Here is a 20920-nt window from a genome sequence, read left to right on the forward strand (position 1 = left end):
GTGATGAGAAGGGTGGGTGGTGAATTGAGTGAAAGGAAGGCAATGATTGATTATGTGTGTGTGGATGAAAGGATGCGAAGATGTATTTTGGATGCAAGAGTTTATAGAGGTTGGAGGAGTGGACTTTCTGACCACTACTTGGTGGTGGCCGGAGTTAAAGTTCAAGTAAGATGGAGGAATAGAAGAAGGGAAAGACGAGAGGAAGGACTAGTTGCAAGGAGAGTGGAAAGGTTACAAGAGGATGAGAAAAAGGCAGAGTATAAGAGAGAAGTGGAGGAACGATTGGGCAAATATGAACTGGAGCAGATGGGGAAAGTGGAAGGTGTGTGTAGAATATTTACAGAAGAAATATGTGCAGCATGTGATGTGGTGTGTGGAAGGAAGAGAAGACGGAGGGGGGTGCAAGGAACAGCGTGGTGGACTGAAGAGGTGAAACGGGCTGTGGCACAAAAGAAGAAAGCATACAATGAATGGATGAGAAATAGGGGCGTGGAAGAAGTTGAGAGGCGGAAGAGAGAGTTATATGTGGAAAGAAAGAGTGAGGTGAAAAGATTAGTAAGAGAGAGTAAGAAGAGAGTGGATGAGGAATTTGGAAGGAATTTGAGTGTAAAGTGGAGGGACTGTAAGAAAATGTTCTGGAAAGAGGTGAAAAGAGTAAGACAGGGTGGAAGTGAAGTTAGCAGGGGGAGTGAAAGATAAAAATGGTAGATTACTAGTGGAGAAGGGAGAAAAAGTGAGCAGATGGAGAGAACACTTTAAGGAATTGTTGAACGTGGAGGATGGAAGTAATGCGAGTATAAGTGGCTGGGGAATGGCTGGAAGAAGGAGGGAGGTGAGAAGACAGGAAGAAATCAGTAGGATAGAAGTTGTGGAAGCAATGAAGAAAGTTAAATCAGGGAAAGCCCCAGGAATTGATGAAGTGTGTGGTGAAATGCTGAAGCATGGGGGAGAGATAGTAGTAGAATGGATGTGGAAGATGTGCAGATTGGCCTGGGAGGAAGGTAGAGTCCCGGAGGATTGGAAGTCAGGTATAATTATTCCCTTGTACAAAGGAAAAGGGGAAAAAGAAGTGTGTGGTAATCATAGGGGCATTTGTCTTCTTAGTATATCGGTAATAGGAAAAGTATATGGTAGGATACTTATTGACAGAGTTAGAGAAAGAACAGAGAAATTAGTTGGAGAAGAACAGGGAGGCTTTAGGAAGGGAAGAGGTTGTGTAGATCAGATATTCATTCTCAGATCTTTAGTGGAAAAGTTTGTAGAGAAGGGAAAGAAGTTGTATGCGGCTTTCATGGATTTGGAGAAAGCATATGACAGGGTGGATAGACTAGGATTGTGGAGAGTGTTAAGAATATATGGAATAGATGGGAAGTTGCTGAATGCTGTGAAGAGTATGTACGATGGTGCGAAGGCTGCAGTGCGTGTGGATGGTGAACTAAGTGAATTTTTCTCTTTGAAAGTTGGGTTGAAACAGGGATGTGTCATGTCTGCATGGTTGTTCAATCTGTACATGGATGGGGTAATAAAAGAGGTACAAGGTAGGGTAGTGGATGTTGGAGTGGCCCTGGTGAGAGAGGATAGTGTTTGGAAACTCCCTGTACTGTTGTTTGCAGATGATACCGTGTTGTTGAGTGAAGACGAAGGGGAGCTGCAAGGCTTGGTGGATGAGTTTGGGAGAGTGTGTAAGAAACGGAATCTAAAGGTGAATGTAGGGAAGAGTAAAGTGATGGTCTTTGAGAGAGGTGAAGTCAGTGAATGTACAGCGAGGTTGGATGGTGAGGAATTGGAAAATGTGAGTACGTTTAAGTACTTGGGTAGTGTGATGAGTAAGGATGGAGGTTTGGAGAGCGAAGTGCTTGAAAGGGTACAGCAGGGAAGAAAGGTTGCTGGTTCTTTGAAAGCAGTGATAAGAAACAGGGAAGTGAGCATGGAAGTGAAAAAGTTACTACATGACAGTATTGTGATACCAACTCTAACGTACGGAAGTGAAGCTTGGACGTTGTTGGAAGGACACAAGTCAAGAGTGACAGCCGTGGAAATGAGTTATTTAAGAGGAGCCTGTGGAGTCACATGGAGAGACAGGCTGACGAATGAGGATATAAAGGAGCATTGTGGTGTTGATGTGGATGTGATAGGAAGCGTTATGAGGAACACACTGAGGTGGTTTGGCCATGTGGAGAGGATGGAGGGTCAAAGACTGACGAAGAGAGTGTATGTGAGTGAGGTGGAGGGGGAAAGAGGGAGGGGGAGGCCGAGGATGAGATGGAGAGATGGGGTGGAGAGGTATATGAGAGAGGGGGGTGTGAGTTGGGTGCAGGGGAGTGAAATGGCGGGGGACAGGGCGACTTGGAGGCGATTTGTTTGTGGCCACCCCAAACGGGATTGAGGCGTCTGGCAATAGATAGATAGATAGACAATACCCTACCAGTATCGCTGACCGCCTTGGACAGAATTCCAACATAATTGACCTCTTCCTTACAACTAATCATTCTGCTCATGCTGTTAATCTGTCCACTCTGTTAGGCTCCTCCGATCACAACCTTACCACCTTAACCTGTCCTATCGCTCCAGTAAGGCCTCTGGACCCTCCAGAGAGGGTGGGTTGTGGATCTTTGGAGCTGCTGACTGGAAGGCTCCTAGGCAGTACTTTTTTTTATTTTCTCTGGAATGATTATTGCTTCCATGGCCAAGAACCATCAGTGTGTGCCTTGTGTGTTACAGAGGTTATTCTCCCTGGCATGGAATCATACATTCCTTGCTCATATCCTTTGACTAATGCAGATAAACCTTAGTTCAATCATGCAGTTATTTAAGAGGGGCATGTGGAGCCACACAGAGAGACAGACTGACAAATGAGGAAGTGAAGGAATGTTGTAGTGTGGATGTGGATGTGATAAAAAAAGATTTAGGAGAAATACATTGAGGTTGTTTGGCCATACGGAGGCGATGGAAACCGAGAGACTGACGAGGAGAATGTATGTGAGTTAGGTGGAGGGGGGGAGACGAAGGGGAATGTCAAGGATGAGATGGAGTGGAGAGGTATATGAGCGAGGGGGGTGTGAGCATGGAGCAGAAGAGTGAAATGGTGGGGGACAGGGGGACATGAAGGCCATTTGTTTGTGGCCACCGCTTTATAGATTAAAGCGTCTGGCAATAGATAGATAGATTAAACTCGCTTGTTCTAATGCTGTGCACAATATGGAGAAGGCCTACTACATGTAACGGAGCCAACCCACTCCTGAACCTCATCTCTTATGTTTCTGCCTGGAATCGTGTTAAGTCTATTCTTCGAACAACTAAAAATAATTCTATTGTGTACTAAATGCTCTGACCTTTCCAATTCGAATTCCTTCTGCTCCTTCTGGCACCTGGACAAAAACATTTCTAACAACTTTATCATCCTTCCTTCTTCTCTTCCACTCTGATGGCTCTGTAGCTATTTACTATACCGATAAAGCAGAACTCTTTGCTCAGACTTTCTCCTCCAATTCCACCTTAGACGATTCCAGTGCTGTTCCTCCATCACTACCCCTCTCTGACTTCTTCATGGCTGACATAAAAATTTCATCAACTGACGTACATTCTGCCACATTTGACCTCAGTACTAGCAAGGCATATGGTTCTGATGGGGTCCCTGCTGTCGTCCTCAGTCACTGTACTTCTGTGGTTACACCCTGCGTAGGTAAACTTTTTCGCCTTTATCTGTCAACTTGCATCTTTCCTTATTGCTGGAAGTTTGCTCTCATTCAGCCTGTCCCAAAGAAAGGTGACCATTCTCACCCCTCTAACTATAGCCAAATAGCTTGGACATCCTGTGTTTCAAAAGATTTCGAGTTTTTTCTTAACAGAAAAATTAAAGCATCTCTCCTATCACAACCTTTTTTCTGATCGCCAGTTTAAGTTCTGCCAGGAACGCTCCACGGGCGATCTTCTCGCTAACCTTTCAGACTCCTGGTCATCCTCCTTTCGGGACTATGGCGAAAGCTTTGCTATTGAGCTTGACATCTCAAATGCTTTCGATCGAGTCTGGTATAAATCTTATTTTTTTCTTTTATCCTATCTGTGCCTTCAACTCTAGCTTCCTTTCTGGTCGTTCTATAGCTGCTGTTGTAGACGACCACCGTTCTTCTCCTAGAACTGTTAAAGTTCCTCAGGGCTCTGTCATATCATCAACTCTCTTCTCTATATTGATCAATCACCTTCTAAGCTGTACATCAAATCCTGTCAACTCATTCGCAGATGACTCCACTCTCAACCTTTACATTCGCTTTCCTCAGCGTCCATCTCAACAGTTACTTCAACGAACAAGGGATGAGGCTATGACACACCTAAAGTCTTACTTGGTTCATATCTCTGATTGAGGTAAAAATGATATTGTTTTCAATGGAACAGAATCTTAGTTCTTACGTTTATCAACCCGAAAAAATCTACCCCAGAAGTACCTTCTAATATTTAACAATATTCAGCTCAATCCTCCATCATCTTTAAACATACATGAGGTTTCAAAGTCTCAGGATTTATCTTAGAAAGATCATGTTATCTCTCTTGTAAAATCTGCTTCCAAAAGATTAGATGTGATAAGCCGACTCTGTGCCTTCTTTACCCCTGCGCATTTGTTGGCTTTTTACACGGGTTTTATTCGCCCGTATGTAGAGTACATCTCTCATGAGTGGAGAAACTGCACACATTCTCAACAAGGTGGAATCAAAAACTTTTCGTCTCATTAACTCTCCTCTTCTTACTGACTCCCTTCAACCCCTGTCTCTTCGACTCACATCTTTATCTCTTTTGAATCTATATCTCTTTTGTATCGCTACTTCAATGGTCATTGCTTCTCTGAAATGTCTGCTTGCATCCCTCCAGCACTACGGTGGGCGCGTAGCTCCCGTCAAGCAACAAACTCTCATTCCTATTCTGACCAGCTCTCTAATGCAACAGTTAACCATTACTCTCAGTCCTTCATGTATGCAACAAGTCAGCTCTTTTCTCTCTCTTTTTCTGTATTCTTTTTGCCTATGATCTCCAGTCTTTAAGGCACAATGTGTCGAGGAATCTCGAAATGAACGGATCTTGAATTTGGGTTCCTGTTATCTTGTTTTTTTTTTTTTTTTTTTTTTTTCAGGGAACAATTTGTTAGCTCTTGGCCTTTGGTTCCTTCTTCTTTGAATTTAAAAAAAAAAAGATGAAAACAGCGATGCCTCTGATGATTTTATCGTGCAAAATAACAGTATGTATTATCAACAAACGATGAAGATGCACACAACCCAAATTTTTCAGCTTCTCAGTCTTTTGCAAAGGTAAATCGGTAAGGAAGAGGCACTACACGGTAGGTGCCCCTACCCTGTAAGCTGATGAGAATACGACCCTTAGATTAGTGCTCTTTGGTCATCTCCTAGTCTGCTTACAAAGTTTTTTTCAACGAATAAGTAACAAAACGCTAGAAGCCCAGAATCTTTCCTTCACGCAGTAGCGAACAAAACAACTGTATAAACGCAGCAGCTGTACGGGGGTAAAGAAGACATGAAGTTTGCTTAGCACACCTAATCTCTTGTATGCAGATTTTGGAAGAGAGGTATTATGCACCCCATTATTGTCTTGCGTGTAATCATGTCTTTTGATTACTGTTATAAACTATCCAAATCCCATATAACAGTGGCTTCCAAATTTTCACTCATACTGCCCCCATAACTTACCAATAATTTGATCCAACCCACGACACTGCAAGATCGAGAAAAGGAACAAGGAAAAAAAAAAAAAGCTCCACTCTCTCGTATATTCTCCTTCCATCTCTTGCACACAACAATACAAACTTCTTCTTTTGCCTTCTCATTCTCACCTACTACCACACACATATACACCATCCATAGTATCCATACAGCCATTCTCTAACAGTTTCACCTCCCCATTTTGTCTCAGTTATTCCACATACATGCACTTTTGTTTTTTTTCACATAATCACTTGTAAGAATTAGCAGTGGCGACTGCCTAAAATATAATATTCTGTATTCCGTATTTCAGTAGCATAAAAAAAGTGCAAGAGGTGACAGAAGAATTTTAAAGTAGTATGAGAATAATACTCTGGTATTCCTTATTATTACAGTCTCTAAACTCCGTCCCCCACTCTCCCCCTTACTCCTCTCAGTGTCCCTCCCCCACCCCTCCCTCTCCCTCCTACCGCCCACGCCCTGTTATGCCCCTTCACTTTCTCCTCTTCCCACTCTCTACCTTCATTTATTTATCCATGATACTAACCTGTTTGGTGCACAGCAATTCTTTTGTCTCTTTACTAAACCCAGCCTGCTTCATTCTCAGTTGCTCACAGTACGTTAATAAAGCCAGTTACATATAACGTTTATAATCAACATTCCTTCTCTATTGAGTCCCATTCTCACCCTCCCCGTCTCGTTCCCACTCCTTTTATTCCAGTGTCCTTTTTTTCCTCCACCCCTTGTCACTGTCAACAGCAGCTAGATTAAGGAACACGGAGGTCTCGCTCTTGTGAGAGAATCCAACACTGAGAATCCGGAAACAAACAGAAACCAACACAGAAACAAACATGTGAACGGTAGTCCAAGTGGCTTGGGCGGAACTCCCGCCCGCGCCATTTGAAGGCGTTTTCGTCTCCCCAGGAGGCCGTCATTTGTATCAAAACTGCAAGACAAGCTATAGCTACGGAGTTACCTCTTTCCAGGTCTCAGTACAAGGATTCGGTCCATCTTCCCAGTCACATTCGCTACATCTAGGACGAACAAGCTGTCTTCAGTTAGTTTGCTAACACCGAAGAATAAATATGGCCTAATGCCCCGCACCCGCATAACGGGTGATGGCCATATAAGTCACACTAAAAAGAAAAAAAAAAGTTCTTGTGATATATTCCTCACTGATGTTTGTTTGAGTGAACCTGCCAGTCGGTGGCTATTATTTCAGTGGTCTGAATTAAAGAAACATGTGTACCCATTCTTCTTGCGTCTCTCTCCCCTCCCTAGGGAAGTGTTGCCATTTAGCTCATACTGTTCACTGATTCATGAAGCAGGATCAGCAGCAATAATGTTTCAAATTGCTGCATCGTGCTTGGAGTAGTGTGTGAGAAAAAGACTGGCATCGCAAGAAACAAACTAATTTAGAGAAGCAAGAATCTTACAGAAACAGAAATACAGAAGAGTGCTGTTCATTAAGTGGGATAGTACAGTGCATAAAATATAACTGAAAGGTAGGGGGAGAAGTGGGGAGTATAGATGAAGGAGAGCGGGACGCTGGGAAGGTGAGAGTAAGGTTAGGAAGGATCATCGGAAGGGGTATCGGGGAGAGAGTAGGAGCTTTTCATAACGTTCTTCTGTCGCCTTTTCCACATCTTTATGCTAATCAGATGTAAAGAACATTGTATTATAGCTGGTCTTTAGCACTAATTCTTACAAATAGATTTTTCATGCATTAAAAAAAACAAAAAAAAACTATGTGGCAAGTATTCCCCATATACTGTTGCCAGACAAAACGACCCTAATCACTCGAACAGGCTCGCAGGGAACTTGTGCTGACGACTGAAACTCCCAAGACGTCCAGCATGACGGAAATGAACTGAAAACGTTTAATGCATTGAGGGTGACGACCACGCATGTTCCAGTACTCGGCAAAATCCTTTAGATTCTTATTTTGATACCATCTTCATCGAACAACTTGCTACAATTATGAAATATTTCCTAAAGAGGGTTAAGTTCATTACACGTTTAATAAGAAATAAATGTTTTTGCGACTTTCAGCTCGGTCTCAGCAAGGAATGTTAATGTTACATCTTAAATCATTTACCATGAAGCTTGGCTCCCCTTGCCAATAGTACACGCCCCACAATTTACCATACAAGACAATGTCAATGTCCCATATACAAAACAAAAAAAAAACAAAAAAAATCCACAAGTAAAGGTGCTAGGAACCTGCCTAACTGATGAGATTAATGGCTGTTGAATCTGACCTGTAAGGAGGGCGAACAGCCTTAGGAAGCCGAATCCAGCCACTGCAGAGACGGGTATAAGCAGCAGGAGGAGGAGGCTGAGTTGTCTGGGGGAGTGGGACATGGTGAGTGAAGCAGCCACAACTACACCACCGCTCTCAACACATTACTATCAACAGATCAACCTTTAACGCATCCCTACTGCGCAAGTCAGTGGGAAAAACACTAGACACAGTAAACACATCGACCTTTGTGATCTCCCTAGTGCACACGTCATGGTGTCAAGTCGTTACCTTTACAGACAGCAAGGTTCTCCTTCTGCTCATGTCCCTACTGCCAGAACTCTACCTTCAACAAACACGTTGACATTCACTTTCACTGCCTCACAGCGCATGTTATAAAACAAAACATTATTATAAATCAACATTTTAACCTTTATGATCATCAAAAAAAAAAAAAAAGGTGACATTTGCTGTACAAACTGCGTGCCGCCTTCACAAACACGCTGCACATTAACACCGCCACCTTTACCTTAACCTACAACGCATGTCATTAGTCAAAATATTAACATAAGTAACTATTTTATTCCCGTAAGATGCACGTCACCTTCACCACCAAACTACCATCACTGCCATCATATCAACCTTTATCGGCCCACCGTAAAAGAAGTCTCCTCTGCATTATCCAGCACATAATCTGTTTTCTGCCACGAGTACTTTGAATTAAATGTGTGTGCAGTCAGTGCAGTCGGAAGAATAACATTTTGACAGTAACTTTCACGATCAGCAAAAGAAAACTAAGTAGCACAGGAAAGAGATAAATACTAATATTAAATTCTGTTATGTATTTTGTATAATGTAAACAAGTACTGATGTAAATGATATTCCTGTTTTAGTAATTATTTAATTTCATATATATTTTTTCATTACATAAAGTATAATCTGTATGAATCTGAAGAGTAAGAAGGTGGATTTAAACAAAGATAAGTAAAAAGTTGTACGAAGGTTATATAGCTGTATTGTACGTGTTTATTTTTAATCTAATAGCCTATCAAAGAGAGAGGAAATTGTAAGCCTGTTTGCAATGCTCGTTGAAAAGAGCCAAACTTTTGTGGATAATAGTTATCAGGAAAAAAACGAAGTAGTGAGGAATACCGTAATCAAATCCACGAAAAAATATCATAACCATAACTTTACACCTGCGATTAATGGCAAACTCTGCACTGCATTTTTTTTCCATTATTACATTGGCTAAATAGTTTCATAACAGGTAGTCTATGGATATGCGATATATATACTTCTTAACGGGTATTCTTTGCGACCTAATGTAAAATTATATCTGTATCATAAGTCAGTATTAAGACTACAGTATGTCAACATATGAGTGTCGTGCTCTTTGCAAATGTTCTTCCGGCCGTTCATAGTGTCTAGATAAGTAGAGAGGGAGGAAGTAGCACTGCAGTAAGAAATGACATTCGTAGTGATGCCTCAGTATTCTGGGCCAAACTTGGATCCGTATTCTCGTCGGTTGAGGATGTCCCCTAACACATTTTCTTAAATGACTTATTTTGTTTATTGCACCTTGCTCTCCTGTGTGTTGCATAAATTCTTGCAGTATCGTGCTACTCTGCATAAATAACATACAGAAGGATATTAACCAGCCATGCCCAAATATATATCGCTAAGGAAGAGGTGCTGGGGAGCCTCCTTACCCAACGAGAATACGGCCCTTGCAACATCCTCCTTCCAGGCACCGCATCCCTAGTGATTTATTTGGTTATATTTCACCTTAACATAGCCTTGTGTTGTATATATCATTTTAATGTTGAAATGGTTTCATCAGTTGCATACAAGAGGATAAGAATTAATAAGATGTTAAGTGCAGAATAAATCGCAAAGGAAGAGGTATTAGGAAACATCAGTGCAATGTAGAATACGATCCTCAGTCAGAGATTTTTCAGAACGTTAGGTCACTAACCAAAAGAAAACGTGTTGACCCACCAGATGAAGTTCCCTTTGTTTATTATCTTGAGTTAATTACAATAAATCAATCAATAAATAAATAAATAAATCACTCAATCAAGCACTCATATCTGATAATGCCTCAGCTTATCTTGCTGCTGAGAAAAAGACGAATATGCTACGTCAAATTAACGAACCAAATAAAACTCAGCGTTGCTTCAGAGGACACATTTTTACATAGGGTGAAAACTGATTGGTCCACCCCAGTACTTACAGTTTAACAGTTGGCATACCTATACATTATCCAAATCCATTTGTATCTCGAAAGGAAAATGAAGTTACTATCGATACAGGCGATTCAATGAACAGCGAGTAACGTCAAAGACTGCTTAATTTAGGGAAGGCTTGTCGCTTCCAAAATGGCATTGTATTGTCATCAGGGTGTTTGTCAACGGAACAAGATAAGATAAACTGCGCTGTTTGTTCAGAGTCCCTTAAAAGTCTTGACACATCTTGTAAGTATGGAATATTCAGTGAATCTGGCAACATTTAACTATATAAGGTTAATGATATTTAAAAACTTTATTCACAAACATTACCCATTTTCATTATCAAAAGCTTTTCAAATAACAGTAAAATACAAAGCTGCTTTTTTAATGAGAAGCATAACATTGAGCTGTGTTATGCAGGGTAAATGACATTTTTTTAACAATGCCTAATATTCTCCTACTTGTTTTGCATTTTATAAATACCATACAGGCGAAAATTCCATAATACAGTAAGCACATACACCGTGTCCTTCTGTGCTAGACAGCGCATCGCCAGGAGTGGACCAGGGTTGTTCCCACGGGAGGTCGCCGTCCATCTCTCACCGAGTCAACACCTCCACCCCTGGAACTCGGTGTGACCAACTCTCCGCCGTCAGCAGCCGAGAGGGTAAGGGCTTCTTCTCCAGTCCCTCCCGCCGATCTGGACGTTGATGGCCCTCCGTCCCTCCTGCCTATCTGGATGTTGAGGGCCATCCCTCCTCAGTGCCGACCTGGACGTCGATGGCCCTCCCTCCTCGGTTCCTCCATCTTCTGCTGGGAGTTTGGCGTGCCTCACACCTTCTAAACATCTACAGCAGCTCTCTTAGAGCCCCCATAATTTACAAGCTTTTGTTTGGCGGGCCCATATTTGGCCCGGTCCTTCCAACGGAGGTAAAACTCAACTCACTCACTCTGTTCCTACGACAAACTGCAGGAAAATAGGATATCTGACTACCAGGTGGACGCCACAGGAACTCCACCGAGGGTCACAGTGCTACCAAGTGTAAGCTCCTCTTCACATTTTTGTGGAGAGGCTTAATTATACCTGCGTTCACTATTACAGATGAATTACTGTATTTATTATGACATTAACTCCTTCAGCCAGGTTACATATTTTCTTGATATGTTATTGCTGCCTTAGAGACGATTTTATCCAACATTCGGGGACATTTTTTAGTGAACGATTGACGAAAGCTTTCTATAATCTTCCTGATTCGGAAAGTTTCTCCAGAGCTCAAGATTTTCGTCTGGTGATTTGACGAATACTAGAATACAAGACAAAATATTGACTGAAGGGTTAAACAACAGAACCGTTAATATAACAGAGCAGAAAGTAGTTATTCATAATTACAAAATATTTATATTACGTTAACTCGAAAGTGTTTCTCCACACAAGTAAAATGAGGGTAAGTTTACTAAATTTCGTCAGTATTCAGTAGTGCTATAGATATATGATGTTTAGCCTTATCTTAAAACAATGATTTGGCACAGTCGCTCCTATACTAGGCGGCGCCGAGAGAGAGAGAGAGAGAGAGAGAGAGAGAGAGAATGTATGTATATCTATATATCAATATCTCTCTATCTATCTACCTATTATGTATCTATTTTATATATATATATATATATAGATAGATAGATATAGATAGATAGATAGATAGATACACAAACCGGAGCCTCTGTGGTACAGTGGTACAGTGTGCATCTCGCACGATGATGAAATTTGGTGTGCCTCCCGCCAGAGTTGTAAAACCTTTGGGAAGTGTTCACTGAGCCACTTATTGCTCTGGCGGACATAAGGGGTGCTGTGGTTGAGCCAGTGTTGCATACTAGTTTGCTTGCACCCAGTCAGCTAAAGGTGGGGCGATTACACTTGGTTCTGACTACACACACATCCAAAGCCACTCCAACATTAAGGTTGCACTCACAAGCACTTCTCACTCTGCATCCAGTCTCTACCAGACAGCCTAAGCCACTGGGTAGAGATACATTGCCTGTATCATCCGTGCTGGTCCTGCAGCAGCAACAGCCATTGCAAGTCCAGTACTGAATAAAGGCCTCTCCCAAAATTTTCAACGAAATCCTTAACCTGCCGTGTTCTGGCAGATTTTTCACCAATGACCTCCCCCAATCCCGGCAGATTTTTTTTTTTTTTTTTTTTTTTTTTAGCCAAAACCTCTGCTATTTATGAGAAACATCGTAAATTCAGAAAGTGCTCAGCTGCACTTAGAAATGCCTGCTACAGGTGACAGTACCCTCACTGGGTACTGTGTTCTCTGGAGCCAGGCTCCAGAGAAAAACGTTTTCTATGGGAGGAGTAACTATTCCAAATCACTCAGAATAGGTAGATATTTATTTATTTGGTACGAATCTATGTGTAGTTCAAGAGTATACTGGTTTTCATAAAGTAATGTTGGCGATATAAGCATTGTTTCACACACCAAACACATCAATGTACCGCAACCTCCTTGGTGATGTTACCTCCTCATCACTTCTGCACGTTTCTTCCTTTAATACCATATAAACTTTGTCCTCCACATTGTCATCGAATGGGGAATCACTCTCCCCTTGAATTTCGTCCCATGGCGCAACATGTCTTTACTGGCCAGGTCACTGGTAACAGGTGAGTTGCCAAGACAACGGCGTGTGGTGGAGGGAGGTCACACTGGGTAAGGGATTGTCCCTGCCTGGCCTAAGGTAAAGGAAGGGGTCTCGTGTATATGTACCAAATATCACGCTTGAAATGTGAAAAATGTGCAAATGACGGATCTTGCATTTCTAGCACATTTATAAACATCAAAAGGAGTCACAGTGACAAAACGTTTGGTCGTACATGTAGGTCAATGGGATGCGACAGGTTAACTGAGCCAAGCTTCACATTTTGCCTGCAAACATCTGTATCTTATCTTTCCACCTTCTGTCTTGCTTTATTCTGCTGCATATACAATCTCTTGGACTCCAGACAGCCTCTTACTCCATCAGTTATCTCTTGTCCTCGGTTGAGCCTATATAAGGCATTTTCAATGGCTGTGAATTGTTCGAGTGATATATGTGGCATGGGGAGCGTTTATCATTGACACTTTCCAAAGTGTTATCTTTAGATCACGTTGAATCAATTCTCTGTGCTCTCAAGATTTCGTCATGGTTGAGGATTTTTCCAGTAGACCTAATGTTGCGACATGAGTTGTCGTTGGGCTCCTCGATAACTTGTCTATGGCTAAATTGACTTTGCTCTGTATATAGTGCATATGTACATTATAATTTCAACTGTACATTTCCATCTTGCTCTCCTCCCAGAGAGGAGTTTTTCTTGGAACATGCCCACGAATGTTTTGTAATGCAAAGACCACTGCAAGTGCCTCTAGGTCTGTAGTGCAATAATTTTCTCGGCACTTTTTAGATACCTGGTAGTGAATGCAGTTGGTTGATTTTTTTCATGCTTTCTTGCATCAGTACAGTCCCTAATCCTTTAAGACAGCGGTTCTCAAACTTTTTTGTGGATGACCCTATTTAGAATCTTTCAAGACTTTGCAACCCATTGATTAAAAAAAAAAATCAGAGAGAGACAGTAGCTGGTATATAGCCTATCATAGTTATTTTGAATATGCTTATAATGTAATAAGGATAATTACATTTTCAATTACATAAATAAAATACGCTGAAAGCATTAGGCCTATTCTATGTTCCTGCAACCCATCAAAATTCCTCTCATGACATACAGTACCTTTTGCTCGCGACTCATAGTTTGAGAATTGCTGCTTTAAGAGATGCATCTGTTCAAATTATGAATGGTTTTGTGAACTTAGTATAGGCCAGGCAAGGTGCACATGTAAGTTTGTTTTTTAACCTGCCCCATCCCGACCACTTTTCCACCACTGATGGCCCCCAATCCCGACCATTTTTGGAATTTTTTTTTTTTGGCTCAAACCTCTGCTTTTGGTGAGAAACATCGAAAAATTATAGAGAAATCGCTCACCTGAGGTTTAAAATACTCAATACAGGTAGCAGTGCCTCCTCATCTTACTGTGTTTTCTATCAGGTTGGCTCCAAAGAAAACGAGTTCTATGGGAGGGTAAGCATTCCACACCACTCATAAATGGTATTTATTTATTTATTTGGTACGAATTTATATGTAGTACGAGAGTATATTGGTTTTCACACAGTAATATAGGCAATATAAGCATTGTTTCACTCACGAAACACATCAACACACCTGGCCTTTTTTGGCAACATTACCTGATCATCATTTCTGACTGTTTCTTCCTCTAATGCTATGTAAAGTTTGTCCTCCACATTGTCATCGATTGGGGAATCACTCTGGCCCTGAATTCTGTACTGTGGCACGACATGTCTTTACTGGCCAGGTCACTGGTAACAGGTGAATTGCCGAAACAATGGCGTGCGGGGGGGGGGGGAGGAAGGTCATGCTGGGTAAGGGACTGTCCCTGCCTGGCATCTTGTAGAGGAAGGTGTCCCATGTATACATACCAAAATTCACTTGCGAAAATTCAAAATTGTGCAGATTAGGGACGTTGCAATTGATTCGCATTTATGTACGTCAACGGGATTGGCAGTGACAAAATGTGTGGACGTTCATTCACGTCAACGGGACGCGGCGGGGTTATTTCATTAAATGTTAGTTTTTTTTTGTTTTTTCACTCTCCTCACTGAAATACAGCTTCTTTTTCACTTGGAATAATGGTTCTGCTATGTGAGAGAATTGTTCCATGAATGATCTAAAATATCCTGCTAGTCCTAAAAATGTTCTTACTTCATCCACATTTGTGGATTCAGGGAAATCCCTTACTGCTTGGAGTTTCTTGTCTGGGATGTGTATGACTTCTGCATCAAGTTTGTGGCCTAAGAATTTTATTTCTTTAACCCATCCTGTCAGGGTATCAGGTATACATGTCCTCCCAGGGCCGTCCAGGTGACATGTATACATAATCTAGTAATTTGCACCCTTGTTTGAATATTCAGCTGGTTATTTTCACCACAAGCAGCCACTGGCAACCCCCTGGCATGCATCTCAGTCACACTCCATTTGCCTGCATACCTCTGTCATGGACAGACCTACACAAAAATTTTTTCCTGTATCCAGACCCTTGGGTGAGCACCCGTGGCCACCAACTTCAACACCAATGAAGTCCAAAGATCAGAAAAGAAAAGACCTTAGTGATTGTGCGATATGGAGAGAACTCCAGGTGTCATGACTCTAAAATATCTTAATACATAATAGCTAGCACCATACATATATAGTCTAGAGGTTAGGTCAATGTCAAACCTAGGGGCCAAAAGGAAATGACGTTAGCACCTCTCCAGAATGTCTCACCAGCACAATAGCCCACAAACAGCACCTTGTAACCATACACACACATACACATAAACAGGCTTCTAGGACATTTCACGATAGTATAGCACACATGACACAACCACTACTAAACGAAAATGTAGGAATCAGAGCTCAGAAAGGGGTTGGCCATAGAACTGGCAGGTAGTGGAGAGATCGAATAAGAAGAGTGGTCCAACTAGACTTGGTTAGTATACTAAGTCCCTGTGCAATAAAATGCTGCTCAATTTTTATTTTACTTTGAAGATAATAAATCAAAATCAACTCCCTGTATTCATCTTTATCTCCTCTTGCTCTTCGATTACCAAAATAACTTTAACCAGAACTCAAGACTTAAATAATACGAGACTAAAGAGTTACATATATATAAATGAAAGCTACGAAGTTTCTACAATAAATGGTGGCAGTAACGATTGACTCTACGCCTATGAACCATCATTTCTACAAAGCACGCGAAACTGCAACCAAGATCAGCTCCAGTTTTACAGCTGATTCTACATTATCATGAAACTACAATTCTACGATCAAGTAACCACAAGCGAGTATACAACAAGAAGAACGAGTCTACGAGCATACAGTAGCAACGACGAGTTACAAGTGAGGATTAACAAGCTCTACAATTAACTACAAATAACAAGTCTACAAGACAACTCTATAATCTTCTTCATGCAACTTCATGTATCAGCAAGAAGAATAAAAACAAAACATGTAAAGGAAAAGCAAGACCAAAGCAACAAGCACGAAAACCCCAACACTCTCTCCTACCACTCCCCTACCTTCATCACTGATGCAGAGGTCAATACACACGGTAAACACCAGAGCCACATTTATAACGCGTCTTACTCACCTTTCATCACTCAGGTTACTCATCATTACTCAGTTACTCACCACAGCTACCGGTGTGGGAAGCCGACATCACCATGTGTATCCCCCGCTGTAGGGGGTCACCTTGACGTGGTGGCGGGGCTTGAAGTGTGGTTGGCAGTGCCACCTACTTTGGAGGCGTGCCGACCATTGTAGGGTTCGGCATTTGTCAGTCTCGTAGACCAAGCACCCCCTACATCACTGGTGGAGGAGGCCTGCTGGTGATGTTAGTCCCTGCCCTTTTGTCATCTAGGGCAGGACCGTTGCCTCCCCACGTGTTTGCCATGCGTGGTGTCCCGTAATGCTGGGAGACAGGAGTCCTGGGGGTTGAGCGATGCTGCACGATGCGCCCTGCAGCTAGCAATACACCTCTTTGGTCCCTTATTCTGGTTAGATGGGCGGCCTGGTTGGGCCTGACCAGGTCGATCGGCTGGTCATGCGTTGGCCAGGGTCAAGTGGGCACTGGGGGGCTTGGTGGCTCCTATCGTCCTGGAGTCACCCTTGCCCGGTCCCCTGGTGGTTACCTGCGTATACTCTCTTGCTACATCTGGAGTCACCAGTGGTATTTATCCCTGGCATATGACCTCCCCTTGTTGGGCTCCGTGGTGGGTGGAGGGGTGGGGGAATGAAGTTTTTGTTTGTTTTCATGACTGCCGTTAAAAATACATCTGGTGATGACGCTGCATCTGTCCCTGGTCATTCTTCAGAATGCAGCTCCCTCATTGCCATTCTGAAGCCTTTTCAGGCCCCTAGGGACTCTCCTTCTCTGCCCCAGCGTTCAACTGGAAATAGGAGGAGATCCCATTGGGCTGATTCGGCTCTGGGGTTCGGCTCAGACGATAAGGTGCCGGAAAAATATGCAAACTATCTGGTTATGAAACCTTCTATGAAAGGGACAATGCTGGATTTTGACATATTTGATCTGCACCATGCCATTGTCTCAGCTTGCAGCAGGAACCTAAGATCTGTTCCCAAGGGGATGGAAACATCCTTATTGAGGTGTCCTCCCCAGAGGAGAGCTCTCGATTACAGGTGCTGACTTCTGTTTCTGGTGCTGCAGTTGACTGTGCTCCCCCTGCCACTTTTAACAGGTGCAGAGGAGTGATTTTTTTCCCGTGACCTCCTTCGATACTCAGAGGCACAGCTGTTGGAGGAGCTGAGTTCTTATGATGTGATATGTGTTGAGCGACTACAGAAAAAAATTGATGGTGTCCTGACCCCAACTCCGACCCTCTTCTTGACTTTCGACAGGTTGACCCTACCTACCTCTGTGAAGCTGGCTTGGCTGTCACTTCCGGTGAAGCCATATGTGCCCACCCCCAGATGGTATTTCCACTGTCAGGGGTATGGACATGTCAGAAACTTTTGTCGTCGTGCACAGGCTGGCCTTCCTGGTGTCTGTGTCTCGTGTGGAGGACAAAGCCATACCAGTAAAGGACCCCTTCAGTGCTATCACTGTGGAGGTCCTCATGCTTTCTCCTCAAAAAATTGTCCAAGATACTGCCTGGAAAAGAAGATTTAGGCCATTCGTACATGTGAGAGGGTTTCATTTCCTGAAGCTAAAAGGAGAGCCCAGACTCTCTTCTTTCAGCCTGGGGCAACTTATGCTTCTCTCCTTTTTGTAACGTCAGTGCATCGCCCTGTATCTCAGAGGCAGTCTCAAACCATTCCAGTACCCACTTCTGATTTACAGGAAGCTGTCCCCATGATTAGTACTGATTGTGAGAATGATGTTTGCCCGACCGCTACTCCAACTGTTTCCGCCCCCACTGTGGTGGCTGATGGCTTGCACACTTCTGTGGTCGTGGTAGACGTCCACGTTGACTGGACTCCTTCTCCTGTCTTACCCAGTATGACTAAGGCTCCATCTGTACCTGGCAAATGTCACCGTTGTTCGTCAGAGTCCTCTGAGCATGAAGACCGGCCACCTAAGGTCTCTGTTGTCGACCCTTGTGTCGACCCCTCTCCTGTTTCCTCTGCCCCTCAGGCTGAGGAATCTAGCTAGGGGACAGCTGAAGCTGATGGTTCACCGCTGGTCCGGTCCCCACCTGACTATGTTGTTGGACAACTTGCTGGTGCTTCAGATCTAAAGCATAGGATATCCTCCACAAATGATCCGAGTCCTGTGGACTCTACTTCCACTTTCGGGGCTTCTGGTGGGGGCAATGGCCGTCCTACACCTCCAAAGACAGCCCCCAAGCCACCTTCCAAACAAATTGGTATGCCCACTCCAAGAAGGAGTGTTGTAAAACATACTTCCCCATCCTCACGTTTGTCTTCAGATGTTAGACAGAGGATGCGGGTTTCTGGTGCTGGGCAGGCTCCTATGAAGGGTCTTCATAAGCATCAGTCCAAGCCCACTCGCTTGTCAGGTGTACAGTCCAACACTTAATCATCATTCCTCCATTATGGGTTCCATCATCCAGTGGAACTGTCGGGGTTTACCTACTGGCTATGAGGAACTGTGTCATCTTGTTTCTCAATTTACTCCTCTGTGCATGTGCATCCAGGAGACAATGGTAGGTGATACTGTTCCTTCCGGCCCTTCTGGCTACCATGCCTTTTATTCTGATCCTGTACTGGGCCAAGGTTATCGTGGAGGTGCTCCTATCTTCCTTCGCAAGGATATTCCATACTGTCATCTGGACATGTCCTCTACGCTGCAGGCTGTCGCTGTCCGGATGTTTTTACGTCGGCAGTCTACAGTTTGCAGTCTTTATCTTCCTCCTAGTGCTACTATTGAAAGGGAGGATCTGGAACGCCTTATTCATGACCTTCCTTCTCCCTTTCTGTTTCTAGGAGATATGAATGCTCACCATCTGCTATGGGGAAACAGTGAGCCCAACCCTTGGAGTGTAATGCTGGCCTCTTTAGTGGAAGATGAGGAGTTAGGCATTTTCAGTACCAATAAAATGACTTATTTCCATAGTCAAACTGGAACTTTTACTGCTTTTGATTTGTCTTTATGCTCTGCTCATGCTGTTTTAGATTTTACCTGGGATGTGTTGCCAGACCTGTATGGCAGCGACCATTTTCCGTTACTTTTAACCGCTAGTGCTGGTGGACCTCAGCCACGTGTTCTTCGCTGGCTTCTGGATAAGGCTGACTGGCCATGTTTCAGGGAATTAAGTTCCATTTCACTTTCTGTCAACGAGTATGGCTGTCTTACTGAGGCTGTGTCATATTTCAATACCATGTTGCACTCAGCAGCCCTGTTATCTATTCCAAAAACAAAGGGTCAGTTTCCTAAACGTCTGTCCCTTGGTGGAGCTCAGAGTGCAGTTCCGCAGTGAGAGCCAAACAAATCTCCTTCTCTCAACTTCGTCATCACCGTGGGGATCCTCAGTATTTGGTGGCATATCAGAGGGGACGAGCTCATATGAGGCGGGTTTTGAAAGAGGCCAGGCGTTCTTCCTGGAAGGGTTATGTTTCCTCCATTAATTCGAGGACTTCCATCACCCAGGTGTGGAACCAGATAAGGAAAATTTCAGGAAAATTTACTGTTCCCTCCCCTCCTGTTTTATCTGCAACAGGTGGAACTGTGGCTGATCCATTTGCTGTTGCAGAGTTGCTTGCTGATCATTTTGCTAGTGTGTCAAAGATGGATGCAGATACGCCTTCGGCTTGCCACCGTCGGCGCCTAGAGTCTCGTGGTCTCAGTTTTGCCTCTGCTGGAGGAAAGCCTTACAATGTTCCATTTTCAATTTCTGAACTCCAGGCGGCTCTGTCGCAGTGCCATGATTCCTCTCATGGTTATGATGATATTCCTTATACCTTTTTACGCGTCACCTGGCTGATGAGTCCCTGTTGTTTTTGCTTTCACTGTTTAACCGCCCCATCCCGACCACTTTTCCACCACTGACTCCCCTCAATCCAGACCATTTTTGGAATTTTTTTTTTTTGGCTCAAACCTCCGCTTTTGGTGAGAAACATCGAAAATTTATAGAGAAATCGCTCACCTGAGGTTTAAAATACTCGATACAGGTAGAAGTACCTCCTTACCTTACTGGGTTTTCTAACAGGCTGGCACCAAAGAAAACGAGTTCTATGGGAGGATAACTATTCCACACCACTCATAAACGGTATATATTTATTTACTTGATACGAATTTATATGTAGTACGAGAGTATATTGGATTTCAAGCAGTAATTTAGGCATTATAAGAATTGTTTCACTCACTAACTCATCACCATACCTGAACTTTTTTTGCCACATTACCTGATCATTTCTGACTGTTTCTCCCTCTAATGCTATGTAAAGTTTGTCCTCCACATTGCCACTGATTGGGGAATCACTCTGGCCCTGATTTCGTACCGTGGCATGACATGGCTTTACTGGCCAGGTCACTGATAACAGGTAAATTGCTGAGACAATGGCATGCAGGGGAGGGGGAGGAGGTCATGCTGGGTAAGGCATTGTCCCTGCCTGGCATCTTGTAGAGGAAGGTGTCACGTGTATATGTACCAAAAATCACTCACGAAAATTGAAAATTGTG

This window comes from Coenobita brevimanus, chromosome 44 (genome assembly GCF_032717465.1).
Source record: "Coenobita brevimanus isolate Jiangsu-jjx chromosome 44, ASM3271746v2, whole genome shotgun sequence".
In the NCBI taxonomy this organism is placed as follows: domain Eukaryota; kingdom Metazoa; phylum Arthropoda; class Malacostraca; order Decapoda; family Coenobitidae; genus Coenobita; species Coenobita brevimanus.